We start from the raw sequence: 16,830 nt of genomic DNA, 5'->3' as shown, positions 1-16,830 counted from the left end.
ATTTTTAAAATATTATATTTAATTATTTATCGCAAATTTTTCAGTATATCATGGGATTTTGTGGTACTGTATACATATGTTGTTAAAGTTACGTAGGTTTAAGAGTGTAGAATAAATGTAAGGTTCGTACTTCGCGGGGGGGGTCCAGATCATAATACTCGCGATAAGTGAGGGAATACTGTATATAGTTTAATTGCTGTGTTTCCAACTAAGCAAAGAGCTTGATCATTTACCTAGCAGGCTGCATGCTATCTTGGATATGTCTGTCTTCTTCATTTCCTTAACCAATGCATCAGGAAGTCCTAACAATTCTAATTTTTAACAAATGCCCCAAATTTCTCCTCTCACTCACAATGTGATCCTTTCAAGTCTCCTCTCCAATCCACACTACGGCCACAGTATTCTTTTTAAAAGGCAGATCCTAATGGTGACCTCTTTGTGCTTAATGTCATTTAATATTTTTCCATTGTCTTTAGAGTAATTTCTTTCCCAGGAAGGCAGTACTCTGTGATCTGCCTTTCTAATGTCGTCTATTACCAGAATCTGGTTCAATACCTGCCAGTGTATTATGGCTTTATGTTTGTTGGTTGACTATCAGGGTATATATTATTTCTTATCAAAGGATTCTTCTGGAGGAGGAAAAAAAATGGCAGCAGGGTAGTCAAAAGCCTGCTGGGTGTATTCTTATTGCAGAAGTGACTTGGAAGAAAGACAAAGAGCAGAGAGTGGGTGAGAGCAGCTTTCAGATAGGACAAACTGGGACAGAAGTGTGGAAACAGCATGGGAGAGAGAAGAAACCCCAGCTCACACTTTCCAAGGTGAGTAGCAGGGACCCCTACCCAAGTCCAGCACCTCACGGCTGTACTGGAAAGGGATGCTGGCAGATCAGCTCAGTAGCAGGGATCTGATGGGGGTGAAGAGCAAAGGCTGGGGAAGTGCAGAGGCCTCGAGGCTGCGCTCCCGCTGTGGCCGCCCTGTCCAGCAATATCCAGGAGGGACTCAATGAAAATGTGTGCCAGCCTACCCCTGGGCCTAAGTCTTCAGCTACATTGTTGAGAAATCATATGTATGACCACTGGACACTGCCAGGAGTTGAGTTTTGTGGCTGTAAGCAGATGCAGGAGACTGCTTCCTAGCAATCTGTCAGGTGCAGATCATGGAAGAGATGTGTTGCCAGCTTGGTGCCTGCGGATGGTGGCTCTGAGTGCAGAGAGATTTTACGGTGCCTGGAAGGTTTTGCCTGAGAGGTTTGGGGGCAAAAACTTAGGCTGGGCCTACTGACAGAGCTGAGAGTAAGCCATGAGGGGTCTGACTCTAAGAGGCATAGAGCAATGGGTTCTTTTTGTTGTCTGTTTGTTTGTTTTCACTAACCTAGGAGGAGCAGTTGGAGGCATGGCAAGATCCTTAGGAGAGCTCACACACACACTTACCCCGTGGTCCAGCAGGGGCGAAAGGTGGACTGGAGACCTTGAGTGCTGTGGGAGAAACCATTTGAGGAGATCACTCCCCTCTTATTGGCAACAGCCAGATGGGAAGCAGTAGTCACAACTGCAGAAAGTACTCAAACACACCCCATGGTGCTTAAGCCTGACTGCAGATTTCAGAGTGACCAGAGTAAACAGTGAAAGAGTGAGACCCAGGCAGAAGAGCACTGATAGTTGAGATTAGGCTGCCTATATCCAGACTTGGTCACAAGTTAAATCAATAGGGCAGTTGTAGAAAGAGAAGAAAGTGGGAAAAATACAGAAACTACAGAGACATATTCCACTGTGACCTTCTCATATATAACCTTTAAGTCATTCTTTGTCCTCCCAGTCTATGTATTATAAGTAAATAGTTATTTTATTATAGTTTATTTTAAATCTCCTATTATTCTCCTGCCTTTTCTCAATCAATTTTACCATTTGATTTCCTCCTCTTTGTTTTAAATTCTATATTTTCTCTTACAACTACTCATTTCCAACTGACACTCATTTTTTCTCACCTCTCCAGCCCCTTCTTTTTTCAATCATAAAACACACTTACTCTATCCCCACCTTGACTATTCTGTGACATTTCTGCAACTTTATTGATAGATCTTGACTATTCCGGTATTTAAAATCTCAAATCTTATCATTCCCCTCTCCTAATCCATCTGTACCTTCCTTTAGCCTTTTCCTTCTTTCATTTTAAATTTGAAATATTCCCTGTCTTAGTCTGGTTTTCATTCCTCACTCCAAGTATTCCTACTCCCTCTATTATCTCAAAATGACTTCCCTTTCCTCCAGACAGCTCTTAAGCTTCTCTTTCTTTCTTTTTTGCCTCTTACTCCCATCCCACCTATATTAATCTTAGCTCATAGGTTACTGTCAGTGCTGTGGTGAAATTTTTTCTCTAATTTGGGTTTTATTTTTCTCACTCATCTTTATTCTTCTTATTTTGTTTGTGAGTGTGTGTGTGGTGTGTGGTGGTTCTATTTAAACCTAATACTATACATTTCCCCTCTCTTACATCATTCCACCTTCATCCCTCCCTCTATAATATATATATTTTTACTTTCTTTCTCTCAATGCCTTGTCCTTACTTGCTACTATTATTGCACCTCTCGCTTCTCAAAAATTATTTTTCTTTCAGTTAGTCAACTTTTATTTATTTTTCCTTTCTTATAATAGTGTCAATCTCATTACATCCTTATTAATACTGGTTCATTGACAATTGATACAGTGATCAAGGTTGGGGGATAATTTTGTGGGTGTGAGATTCTTGCCTGGGCACGTGGCTTTGTTTTAGCAGCAGCTCAACCACTATTTACAAAATGAGGTGGGAGGAGTGACTTTCAGTCAGCTGGAGGGAAGGACCCACCAAAGAGCAACACAACAACAACCAAAACCAAAGTTCTACCAGCAAGCCCAAATAAAAGGCATGAAGGGCATATCAACGGCATCAAGTTCAGGAGATCAAGGAGTCTGCACCACTGAGTCCCAGAGAACTCCTATCATAGAAGTTAGAACATGAAAGCAGGAGTTTAAAGCAGAACAATCTAAAAATCAGAAACAAAGAAGAAGAGCCACATAAAATGGGGAGACAAATAATCAGCACTTCATCAAAAGAAGAGGAGGAATTCCAAGAAGGAGGGATACATGAAATAGAAGCAAACAAACTATTAGACTTTGAATTCAAAACAATGGTAAAAGGAAGCTCAATGAACTCAACAAATTTAGAGAAAACTACAATGAACTAGAGGGAAACAAGGAAGACCTCCAGAAAAGCTACAAGGAACTTACCGAGAACTACACCAGCATTGAAAAGCACATAGAAACTATCAATAAGAACCAGGAAGAAAAGAAGAATACAATTTCTGAACTGAAGAACACGGTAGAAGCAATAAAAGCAGGTTAAATGAAGCAGAGGATTTTATCAGTTAGTTCAAAGACAATGTAAAAAGTATTCCCAGACAGTGCAACAAAATGAAAAAAACAATTTAAGAAGAATGAAGAGGATTTAAGAGAGCTGCAGGACAATATGAAACATAACAATATCCATATTATAGGGATACCAGAAGGAGAAGAGGAGCATGGGGTAGAAAACCAGATTGAAAAATGACAGAAAACTTCCTGAACATGAGGAGAGAAAAAAATCTTACAAATACAGGAAGTACAGAGGGTACCAATAAAGATAATCCCAAGGACGCCCACTCCAAAGCACATCATAATTAAAATGGCAACATTTAAAGACACAGAAAGAATTTTAAAGGCAGCAAGAGAAAAACAGAAAATAAATATACAAGGGAGCTCTGATAAAGCTATCAGCTGATGTCTCAACAGAAACACTACAAGCAAGAAGGGAATGGTCAAAAAATATTGTAAGCAATGAAAAACAAAGGCCTACAACCAAGACTACTCTACCCAGCAACGCTCTCATTCAAAATGAAAGGTGAAATAAGGAGTTTCCCAGACAAAAAAAAAAGGCTAAAAGAATACATGTCCACCAAACCAGCATTGCAAGAGATGATGAAGGGAATGCTTTCAGAAGAAGAAGAGAAAGCGAGAGGGAGAGGAACACTGGTACTAAGGGGAAAAGTCACAATGAGTAAATACCTCTCAATAATAACCTTAAATGTAAATGGATTAAATGCTCCAATCAAAAAAAAAAAAAAAAAGACCCACGTATATGCTGTCTACATGAAACACACATGAAAACAAAAGGTTTACACAGACTGAAAGTGAAGGGAAGAAGAAAATATTGCCAGCAAATGAACATGAAAAAAAAAAACCACTCAGGTAGCAATAATTACATGAGACAAAATAGATATCACAACAAAGTCCATAAAAAAGGACAAAGAAAGACACTTCATAATACTTAAGGGAACAATCCATTGAGACGATATAACCCTTAAAACATATATGAACCCAACATAAGAGTACCCAAATATATAAGGAAAATCTTCAGAGACTGCAAAAAGGATATCAACAGTAACACACTCCTAGTAGGGGACTTTAACACCCCATTAGATCTTCGAAGCAAAGAAACACCAAAGATATTGAGGCATTGAACAACACTCTAGATCAAATGGACTTAATCAATATATACAGAATATTTCACACCAAAGAATCAAAATATACATTCTTTTCAACTGCACATAGAACGTTTACAAAGATAGAACACATGGGGGGGGCAAAACAAGCCTCAACAAGTTCAAGAATATTGAAATTATATCAAGCATCCTCTCAGATTACAATGGCTTGAAACTGGAAATCAACATCAAGGAAAAAAGTCAAAAACATTCAAATTCATGGAAAATGAATAACACGCTATTAAATAATGAATGGGTTAACAATGAGATCAAGGAAGAAATAAAAACATTTCTGGAAACAAATGATAATGAACACACAATGGCCTAAAATCTATGGGGCATGGTGAAAGCAATCTTCAGAGGGAAGTTCATAGCAATACAGGCCTACCTAAAAGGGATAAAAGAATCTCAAATAAAAAATCTAATCATACAGCTGCAAGAACTAGATGAACAACAACAAACAAAGCCAAGAGCAAGTAGAAAGAAGGAAATCATCAAGATCAGAGCAGAATTAAGTGACATAGAGACTAAACAAACAATTCAAAAGATTAATAAAACTAGAAGCTGGTTCTTTAAAAAGATAAAATTGACAAACCTTTAACCAGGCACATCAAGAAAAACAGAGAGAGGATGAAGTAAAATCAGAAACTAAAGAGGAGAAATCACAAACGATACCACAGAAATACAAAAGATTGTTAGAAATTACTATGGAACACTATATGACAAGAAATTTGACAACCTAGAGGAAATGGACAAATTTCTGGAAGTATATAATCTTCCAACCAGAATCAAGAAGAAGCAGAGAGCCTGAAGAGACAGATAACAATTAGTGAAATTGAAGCAATAATCAAAAAACACCTGGCATACAAAAGCTCTGGACTGATGGCTTCACAGGTGAATTATACAATACATTTAGGGAAAAACTAACTCCTATCCTCCTCAATCTATTCCAAAAATTCCAAAGAGAGGGAAGACTCCCAAACTCTTTTTATGAAGTCAGTATTACCCTAATTCCAAAACCAGGTCAAGACACAACAAAGAAGAAAACTACTGGCCAATATTGCTGATGAACATAGATGCTAAAATTCTCAACAAATTATTGGCAAGCCGGATCCAGTAACACATTAGAAAGATTATACACCACAATCAGGTGGGATTAATCCCAGGGATGCAACGATGGTTTAATATTCGCAAATCAATAAACATAATATACCACAGAAGCAAAATGAAAGACAAAAACCACATGGTCATATCAATAGATGCAGAAAAATGATTTGATAAAGTACAACACCTATTTATGATGAAAACACTCAGCAAAATGGGAATAGAGGGAGCATAGCTCAACATAATAAAGGCCATATACGAGAAACCTGAAGCCAACATCATACTAAATGGGCAAAAACTGAGAGCATTCCCCCCAATGTCAGGAACAAGAAAAGGATGTCCACTCTCTCCACTCCTATTCAACAAAGCCTTGGAAGTTCTAGCCACAGCAATCAGACAAGAAAGAGAAATAAAAGACATCCAAATTGGAAAAGAGGAAGTAAAACTGTCATTATTTGCAGACCACATGATAGTGTACAGGAAAAACTCTATAGACTCCACAAAAAAACTACTTGACCTAAGAGTGAATTTAGCAAAATATTAGGGTACAAAGTCAATATTCAGAAATCGAAGGCATTTCTGTACACCAACAATAAAATTTCAGAGATAGAAATTAAAAAAAAAACCTCCATTTACCACAACAACAAGAAAAATAAAGTTAATTAAGTTAATTAACTTAACCAAGAAGGTAAAAGACCTATACTCAGAAAACTACATAACACTGAAGAAGAACTTGAAGATACAAATAAATGGAAGCATATACCATGTTCATGGATAGGAAGAATCAACATCATTAAACTATCTATACTACCCAAAGCAATTTATAGATTCAATGCCATCCCTATTAAAATACCAATGACATATTTCACAGACATAGAACACATACTTCAAAAATTTATATGGAACCAAAAAGAGCCTGAATCGCCACAGCAATCTTGAGGAAGAATACAGTAGAAGGAATCACAATACCTGATATCAAAATATACTACAAGGCCACAGTAATAATAAAGTCTTGTACTGGCATAAGAACAGACATATAGATCAATGGAACAGAATAGAGAGCCCAGAAATAAACGCAGGTCTATATGGTCAACTAATATTTGACAAAGAGGGAAGAAACATAAAATGGAGTGAAAAGAGCCTCTTCAACAAATGATGTTGGGAGAATTTAACAGGGACATGCAAAAAGAAAAGGAAATTAGACCACCAACTTACACCATACACCACAATAAACTCAAGATGGATCAAAGACTTAAATGTAAGCCATGGCACCATAAAAGTCCTAGAGGAAAACATAGGTAGGAAAATTTCAGATATTCTGCGTAGCAACATTTTCACTAACATATCTCCTAAGGCAAGGGTAATAAAAGAAAGAGTAAAAAAATGGCACTACATCAAACTAAAGAGTTTGAGAAAACTCTAGCCAAGTGCTAGACACAGCCTAAGTGCCCATCTGTAGATGAGTGGATCAAAAAATTGTGTTACTTTTCACAGTGAAATACTATGCAGCAGAAAAAAAGAAGAAACCTACCATTTGCGACAACATGGATAGAACTAGAGAAAATTATGCTTAGTAAAAGAAGCCAGACAATGAAAGACAGATACCATATGCTATCACCTAATACAAGAAACTAATGAACAACACAAACAAATGAGCAAAATTGAACCAGAGGCACACAAACAAGGAGCAGACTAACAGTGACGGGGGGTGGGGGAGAGGGGAGGGAGAGAAGGGGAGTAAGAAAGGGAAGAGTCTAGTTAAGGAACTATAAATGACCCATGGACGTGGACAACAGGGTGGGAATTGACTATGGGAAAAGGGGTGGGTGGGGTTGGGGGGAGCAATGGGGAAAAAATGGGACAATTGCAATAGAAAAACAATAAATAAATAAATAAATACTTTTTAAAAAAGTGATAGAAACATATTTCCTCTGAACCTCACTTACTTTAAAAAGAGAACTGAATTCATATTTAAGCATAATTCTCTATTTGTTGAATGTAATATTGGACAACTTTAATAATTGTACAACTTATTTTGCATGGCTTTGGTTAATTAGTTTTTGTAAAATGAGTACTTGCAAAAAACAAAGGAAAATAACCAAAGAACCTACCTGTTTACTTAAATATGCTAAGGAAAGTTGAAGTAACTTTGTAAGATAATTGTTGCAGAACACAAAAGGGCTGGATATTTTAATGAAACTTAACAGTTTAGATATTTGAGCCACTAAAAAGCTATAATGAGATAATATTTATATTTAACCCCAAAGTTATTTATTTATTAACCAAATGACATTTATGCACAGCCCAAGGACAGCGACAACAATGTGGGGATATCTTTGAGGTAAGGAGAGTGTGGGGCAGGGTGAGAAAGGAAAAGCGAAGTGGGAACAACTGTAACAGTTTAAATAGTAATAAACAATAAATAAATAAATAAATAAATAAATAAATAAATAAATAAAAATTATTTATTTACTTTCTCATATTGCTAATGCCAAACTTATATAATCTCTAAGTTTCAATTGGTTAGACTGAAATATGAATATTTATTATTCCAGGTGTCTGGATTCCTTTTGCAGCAATAAGTATATTATGTAATCAGAATTTTTTGAATTGCATTAAATTTCTTCTTGGAGGGTGGAGAAATGTTTGACTTAGTTTCTTAAGCTCCTTCCTTAAGCGTTTCTTATTATTTTCCTTTTGAAGGGTAAATTTAAAGAAATCAGGTAATTTGTAAAGCGTTATTTAATTACATAAAATAGCTTTATAACTTTAATAAAAAATATTATAAACTCACAGTCTTCTGATAACCAAAGTATAACTGAGTTTAATCCATGATTGAAAAATACAGTGGATGCAGTACTGATAGTGACTATGTGAAAGATGTTGTTTGTTTCTGGCTTAAATAAAGCTTTTACAGAGTGTCTTATTCTTTGCTAAATCTTGCTCTTTCAAGATTTAAGGGGGCAAATTTTTAAAATTCTAAATATAACAAAGACAATCAAGGTCACATTTAAGTTTGATGGTGGGGTGTTATTTGCTGAATACTGGAAAGCAAGAATGTGTGTAATACAGTTTTCTTGCTGGAGAGATTGTATGACCAGACAGAGATATTTGAAAATTAAACTTACATTTGGCATCAAATATCCTTAGGTTTGCAGGTTTTTTTTATCTGTTTATTAGCCATGCAAAAATATATTGTTGTTTCTTAATCTGATCATAGTTCACTCTGCTACTAGAATTATTCCTTCCTCCCCACACACAGTTTGATATGCTTTACTTTCAAGTGTTTGTTTTACAAAGATCAACAAACAAAATAGTATTTTCACTTTCCTTCTTTATCAGCTTTGTTTTTGTTTAGTTAGTCAACTTCCATGGGAAGATATTAAAATAATTAATCTTTATAACTTGCTGTGTCCTAAATGACTGGATATTATGGAAGCTGAACTTCAACATTTGTCTCTTAAATATAAATATGAATGTAGTAATATTACAAAGTTGTAATTGATCACTAAAATCTGTGCCTAAATCAGCTTCTAAATTTTCACCTAATGTCATAACTCTGTTTTCTTTCCAATTCAAATCATGGCTGTACTGAAGATACTGTTTAGAGAATCCAGCTAAATAAATAATATATTTAAAGAGACATCATATGCATGACTTCCCCAAACTTTATCAGTCTCCTTTAACTTTGTCAAAATGAGTGCAGAACATGGGGTTATTGGTTATCTATTTTCAAGTATATTTCAAAACAGAGCCTATGATGAAAAAGTCCTGGATTTTGGATCAGAATACCTGACGAGACGTGTCCCTTGTCTGTTATCCATTGACTTGGACCAAATTATTTAAACTTCTCTGACCTTTACTTCCTTCATCTGTAGAACAAGCATGGTAGGACTTTCTGCACACACTTCTATGAAACAACTGAAACTGATGTGCAATGCATTGTAAATGGTCACCTGAAAGCCAAAGATAAAGTGTGAAAACTCAACTTAGTGCTTTTGCTTAGTCTGCTTTATAAGGAATTCCAATAGATATTGTAGTGCATTTCTTTGAGATTTAAAAACAAAAAATTTGGAACAACCTGAATATCCAAAAATAGGGAATTGGTTACATATATTTTATTACTTTAATAGTAGAATACTATGTGTATAACAATTGAAATAATGCTATAAATCTATATTTATTAACCAGGAAAGATATTTGCATTCATTTATGGGTTAAAAAATACATTATTAAGTATATTGCATAAATAGTTATTATTAAAATTAGTAAATTATATATGTGTATATGCAAACACACACATTGATACACAAATATGAGACATATAAGAAAAGATGTACAGTTGGTTATCTTTGGGTGAGGGGATTTGGAGTAATTTTTTCCACCTGCATTTAAAAATTTTTTTTCTAAAGTAAATAGATTACTTACATAGGACACACACACAAATACACTCACAGAATTTGTTTCAATCAAGAGACTTTCTTTAATATGTGGCAACTCCTCTCTCTTACCTCTTAATATCCAGTCTATGGTCAAGGCCTTGGGATCAGCACTTTTTGGGTGCCAACCTCTGTTTCCATTGCCCTGGGAACCATTATCCCAAGTCATAACTCATTCTTTTTTATCTGTGGATGCAGAAAGCTTTTAACTAGTCACTCTATTTTCACCCTTCCCTTTTATTTTACCCTTCTTATCTACCTTCATAAGATTCTCAAATCACAAATGTTTTCTAAAGCACAGAGGTAATTCTTCTAACTATATATCCACCTAACCCTGAATGTATTTAGTGGCTTCCCTTTGTCCTAGAACATTTGGTTGATACTCTTCATCCTGGTATGAAAAGCCATTTATACTATAGCCAAGGCTTATATCTTTTTAAAAAATATATGCTTTATATATGCTGTTACAGTTGTCCCAATTTCTTTTCCCTTTTTTACCCTCCACCCAGTGGCCCCCCCTCCCTCCAGTTGCACCTCTCTTAGTCCATGTCCATTGGTTGTGCATATAGTTCTTCTCAACATCTTTCTGTCTACTCCACTTCCTCCTACTATGCTTCTTAATTCCTGTACCATCTCCTTCCCTTTTCCCCATTCCCTCTCCCTGCTGACCTCCCCCCATAATATTCCCCATACCTATAATTCTTTTCCCACTCTTGTTGCCTACTTGGTTTGCTTTTGTTTCAGTTTCCTAGCTTCTGTTGTTGGTTGTTGTGATACTGTTTTCATTTTAATGTCCATAGTTTTGATCCTCCTTCTTCTAAACCAGTCCCTTTAACATCTCATATAACAGTGGTTTGGATCTGATGAACTTCTTCAGTTTTACTTTTTCCTGGAAGCACTTTTTCTGCCCTTCTATTCTGAATGACAGCTTCGCTGGATAGAATAATCATGGTTATAGGTTTTTGATTTTCATTATTTTGAATATGTGTTGCCAGTCCCTTCTTGTCTGCAGAGTTTCTTTTGAGAAATCAGCTGAGAATATTATTGGGACCCCTTTGTATGTAATTCTCTTCTTCTCTCCTGTTGTTTATATGATTTTCTCTTTATCCTCAATTTTTGACATTTTGATTCTAATGTATCTTGGTGTGGTTCTCCCAGGGCCCAGTTTTTTTGGAACTTTCTGTGTTTCCTGGACCTGTAAGTCTATTTCCTTCCCCAAGTTAGGGAAGTTCTGCTTCATTATTTTTTCACATAACCTTTCAATTTCTAGTTCTTGTTCTTCACATTCTCACAATTCTATGATTCAGATGTTGGCCAACTTATAGCTGTCCCATAGGTTTCTGAGCCTCTCCTCATTCTCCTCACTTTTCATTTCCTCTTTCTGCACTGGTTGACTATTTGTTCCTCTCTATGTTCCAATTTGTTGGTTTGATCCCTGGTTTTCTTTTCTTCACCACTAGTTTCATATGTGTTTTCAGTTATTTCAGCAGGACTAGCCTTCATTTCTTCCCTGTCTTGTTTAAGATCTGCTATTAGATCGGTAAGTATTTTTATTACCAAAACTCTGAACTGTGCCTCAGAAAGATTTCCTATCTGCTGCTTTGTTAGATTAGGTATTTGCTGTCTGGTCAGTTGCGTCACCAGGATCTCTATCATGATCTGTGCCATCCTGACAGTTTTGTGTTTACCTTTGCTTCCTGGATGGGGTTGCCACACCTCCTATGCTATAGGGCGGAGCCTTGTGCACTCATCACAACAGGGTGACCCTTCTCACCATGCTGTGGTGTTTTCTGTGAGGGTGGGGGTCCAAAATGGATTCCTGCTCTTCACTCTCCACTGAGAGACTGGAAACCTCCTCCTCTGTCCCCACCCCCTCTGAGCCTCAGAGTCCAAGGCAGTTGCGGGACTGCCTTCCCCAGCATTGGAATCGCAAGCTGACAGATCTGGTCTGCAGCTGGGACTGCTCCCTAGGCGATTCTCGCCTCCCCTTAAATACGGGTGTCTATGCTTACCACCATCCTGCCACCATTGCCACTGCTGCCGCCACCAGCACAGCTTGACCTCTCTGCCCCGGCTTCACCCCTCTTACCCATCTGGACAAGCACCACTTCTTTATAACTTTATACATTGGACTTCCATTTATTTTCTGGAACTTCTGGTTATTTCTGGTTTTGCGGTAGTTGTATTCCTTCTTAGTTGTGGAGAGAGATGGAGCGTGTCAGTCTAGGTCTCCATCTTGGCCAGAAGTCCCCTGTGTGTGTTTGCCCTGTGTCTTAGGTAGAGCTGTGCCTCCTGTTATGTTGTAAGAGATGGAGCCTTAGGGATTCATCAGTACAGGAAGACCTGTTTCACCATGCTGTGCCGCTGTATGTGGGGGAGGGGTCTGAAAAGGAACAATGCTGCTTGTCCAGCACTTGCCCCTTTTCCAGGCAATTCTCCCACTTCTGTATGGGACTGGCACCTCTCTAGCTGTTTCCCTGGCTGTCATTCCCAGAGTGGATAAATCTGAGGACAGTCTAGGACTGTGGGGGCCCTTCAAACAGTTGGACTCTGCTTAGATACCAGATGTTTCTTCCTCCACCCCATCCCCCACTTGTTAGCTCAATCAAAAGCAGTGAGGCTTGATTTTCTCCAGTGCTGGGACTATGAGCTATGTGGTCTGGTCAGGAGCTGGGAATGCTCCCCAGGTGTCCCTTCTGACTTTTAAAAATGTATAACTGTGTTTTCCACTGGCCTGCTGCCGCCGCCACTACTGCCACTACCCCACTGCATCCTGTCCACCCAAGCTCTGCCCCTTCTACTTTTCTGGATGAATATTTCTTCTTTATATGTTTGTTTGCTGGACTAACATGCAATTTGATTTTCTGGAACTTATAATTGTTTCTAGTTTTGAGATAGTTGTATTCATTCTTAGTTCTGGAGGGAGACGCAGCATGTCTGTCTACACCTCCATCTTGGCTGGAAGTCCAAGAGTTATATCTTACTCTCAAGCCAAATATAACTGCCATTCTCTGAAAACCCCTGACTTTTCTCTCTCCACTTTAGACAATCATATTTTATTGGTTCATAATGCTAATGCCCATTGAAACTCAACTCATAATTTATAACCCAACTAAATTTCCAATTTAAAAATAAATCTAGGTGTGCTCTTTCCTACCTCTGTGCTTCATACCATCATCAATATTTATTTATTTGTTCATTTACTTATTTACATAATTTCTGAGCATCTACTATACTCCAGGAGCTATCTGGATGGTAAAAAAATGTGGAGGTAACAATCCAAGTACAACCATGCCCTTAAACAATTAACAATCTAATACTTAATATTTCTCCTCTTTAAATCTATTGACATAATAAACTTTCTTTTACTACCACATTTTCCTGAAACATCACACATATATTGACTGTAGGCACCCTGAGTGTTATGTGTGATTGTCTTATAGACACTATGTTATCTTACAAATAGGAGATAGTAAATGTACTGTTCAAAAGCCAGAAGAAGGATGGAAACAAATATTCTGTTTCAGAAACATAGTTACATATACAGAATACATATCGATTTTATATATGTGTTTTTAACCATGTGACTTTTTCCAATTTACTGTTTTTGAAAGTTAAAATGAATTTCTAATTAGCATTATTAATTTGGTCTCCAAAATGATGGGAACAAGTAATTTCTGCTCATTATATACAGGAGCGACCAAGATGAGACTATTTCTTTAGGTAAAACTGAAACAAAGAGTACATTTGCTATTAGAGAACATGTTACAGATGAAACTCAGACTTGATCATTTCACCTGGCATTCAGAGTGGCTTCTTAATGGGCATTGACCTACAGAATTTAGAGATTTAATATTATATTAAATTTGGACACACCAGTGCATTCATGACCTCCAGGTTGTGTTACTTTTTGTTTGTCTTCAGTGCATTTTCCATTTCAGTAAATAAATTATTCACTTAAAAGTTTCCCTTGGAAAAGTGGAGTCCCTTACTATCTATTAAGTATCTCTATCTTTTTATGGCATAGTTTTTACTCATTTTTAAATGAGGATATTAGTTGTTTTCTTTTTTCTTTTTAAATAAAAAGGCTGAATAACAAATTAAAGAATGCATATTGAAAAGATCTTTTAAGATATGTATATAATCTACGTTAATATTTTAAATGAATCCTACTATTTTCAAGTGACTCTTTAGCAATAGTAATTTAAGCCCAAATCTGCTAAATTCATTAAAAACAAACAAACCAACAAGCTCTGTTTTAATCTTAAAAGAAGTATGCATCTAATTAAGGAATTGGGTGTACCCATATGGCTTGGTGTATAAGATTTGATATTTAAAACAATTCCATCCAAATTGGTTGTGCACATTCTACTATATTTCAAATATATCTAAAGAGCTTGCTCTTGTCTGATTCATAGGGCAAACAAGATATGTTACTTTGTTCTCCAACTGAATTACAATCTCCTTGGGCATGGGAGTCATGGTATGTTATTTGTGTAAGTCTGTGCTTTGTGAGAAATCCAAACTATGTTGATTTGGTTTGCTTGATTTTATATTATTTTGTAAAACAAATGTTTTATGTGTTATGAATGGTTTACCATATTAAGCTGAATTTTTATATACTAGTCTAATAAATAAGTTTTATGACATGAATAGAGTAGAATCTTTTCTTTTTCATTAGTGTGGTCTGAATATAACTTTTTATGTACTTTTATTTTCCCTAAGAGTATATTTATATAAATTTTTAATATTTTTATGAAAACTATATTCAAGATGTTTTACTAGTCACATATATCTTTTAGTGATTCTAGTAGAAATTTGATTTTTCTATCTATAAATCTGAATATTCTAAATATGAAACATAAAATAAAATTGGTACATGAAAGAAAGCCAAAATGCAGATTTTACTCTCCTATTATTTGTTGTTTGAGATTAGACATCACGAAGCATCTTCCTTACCTTCAGTAACATAGCTATTTCTTTTCAAATACATATTGGTATGGAAATTCAACTCAAGAGAAAGATTTTCATGATGTCTTATTTAATACTACACCTCTGTGAGTTGTCCTCTCTATTTTTTCTTGAAGTTATACTCTGGAAAAACTACTGTCATTGTCCTTGCTTTTTGTCTTTGCTTCACATTTTACTATTTGACTGGTTTAAATAATGGTTAAAATGGTTGAAATTATTTATGCCTGCAGAGTGATTTCTTCATTTGCTTTATGCACCTAGTGTAGGTGTATTTTATTAGAGTATGTTCTCTCTAAATGCTGTTCCTAAGCTGAAAGAAATGGGCCATAATAATATAAAACTAAAGTATCTCTTTGTAGAATTTACAAGAAGTTGAATGTCCTTATTCCTGAGGCATAGAACACAAAGGACTCTTTACTCACTGTTAAGATTGCTCTTTATACTAATGTTGATTAAGTGTTTCACACCAACAACTCCTGTGCCATACAGGAAAATGAATGAGTCTACTGAAAAATCTCAATTAAAAAGAGAAAATATCTTGAAGTTTCTGGTTCCCTATAGTTTTCTTCTTCCTGTTGAGACAGGAGAGACTGGTTCCCAGTATCTACAAATTGCTTCATTCTGAGTTCATAAAATTGCAGTTAATAATGGTGAGCTAAGCCCATTCTGTATTTGATGTACTACCCTATCACTGTTGAAAGAGAGACTTTAAATCTGCTGCTTACCAACTTGTAGGGACTTTGCACTGATTAATTCATCTGGTCATACTCATGGCATCTTCAGGGCTTCAATTCCATTAGGATCAACATAAATTTATAATAAATGAACTTACTACTTTATAGGCTTAGTTGGAAAGAAATTTCAACCATCAGCTGTAGGCTGTTCCACTGGAATTTAATTTGTTGACCTTTGAGAACATAGAAAATATCATATTTTACTGAATTTTCTAAACATAAAATAAGGTTATCAGAGAGTCATAATGATTCTGACATTTGAACTCCAGTGAAAGGTTAATACTTTTAAACTAAGTACTCTCCTCCCTGAAATGTTCAGCACTCCATCAACACATGTCAGGTTCTTAAGAAGATATCCCTTATGGGGAAAAGCATTGAATATTGGGTCATGGGTATTGGCTTTAGAGTAGACATTATTTGGAGGCCACACATCATCTGTTTTCTCTGCATTCTGAATTCTCTCTGAAGAAATATCTGTCATCCTTTATGTAGCCTTGTGGTGCTGTCAGTCAAGGTTCCCTGCCCTGTCTACTCAAGAGTGAGACAAATGACCAAAGCTATTAAGCTTTCTTCTTTGAGGTTTGGAGTCTTGACTATAGGGGATGAGAGGACAAAGTATGTGGAACTAATTTGTTCTAGGAGTGGTGACCTGAATATATTTGTTGTCTTGCTATTTGGAGCTCCAGAGCTATATTAGTTTCTGCACCTTCTGGACCTGGGTTTTTCTTCTTGACTGTGAGCCACCTCCAAGCTTCCCAATAAATTTCTCTTCTCATTAATTTAGATAGAATCAGTGTGTGTTACTTTTCTCTTAAGAACTATGTAAAATTTAATTGCTTATGTCTAGACTAAGGGATACACAGGTAGCTGGCAAAACATTATTTCTGTGTCCATGAAGGTGTTTCAGGAAAGATTAATGTTTTAGTTGGTAGTCTGATTTAAAAAATCAATTCCACCAATGTGGGTGGGCATCATCCAATCTGTTAGGGTCTAAATAGAACAAAAGTTTGGAGCAAGGACAAATCTGCTC

The sequence above is a fragment of the Furipterus horrens genome, unplaced genomic scaffold (assembly GCF_987537825.1).
Source record: "Furipterus horrens unplaced genomic scaffold, mFurHor1.1.pri manual_scaffold_7, whole genome shotgun sequence".
Classification (NCBI taxonomy): domain Eukaryota; kingdom Metazoa; phylum Chordata; class Mammalia; order Chiroptera; family Furipteridae; genus Furipterus; species Furipterus horrens.
This window is presented reverse-complemented; position numbering follows the sequence as displayed.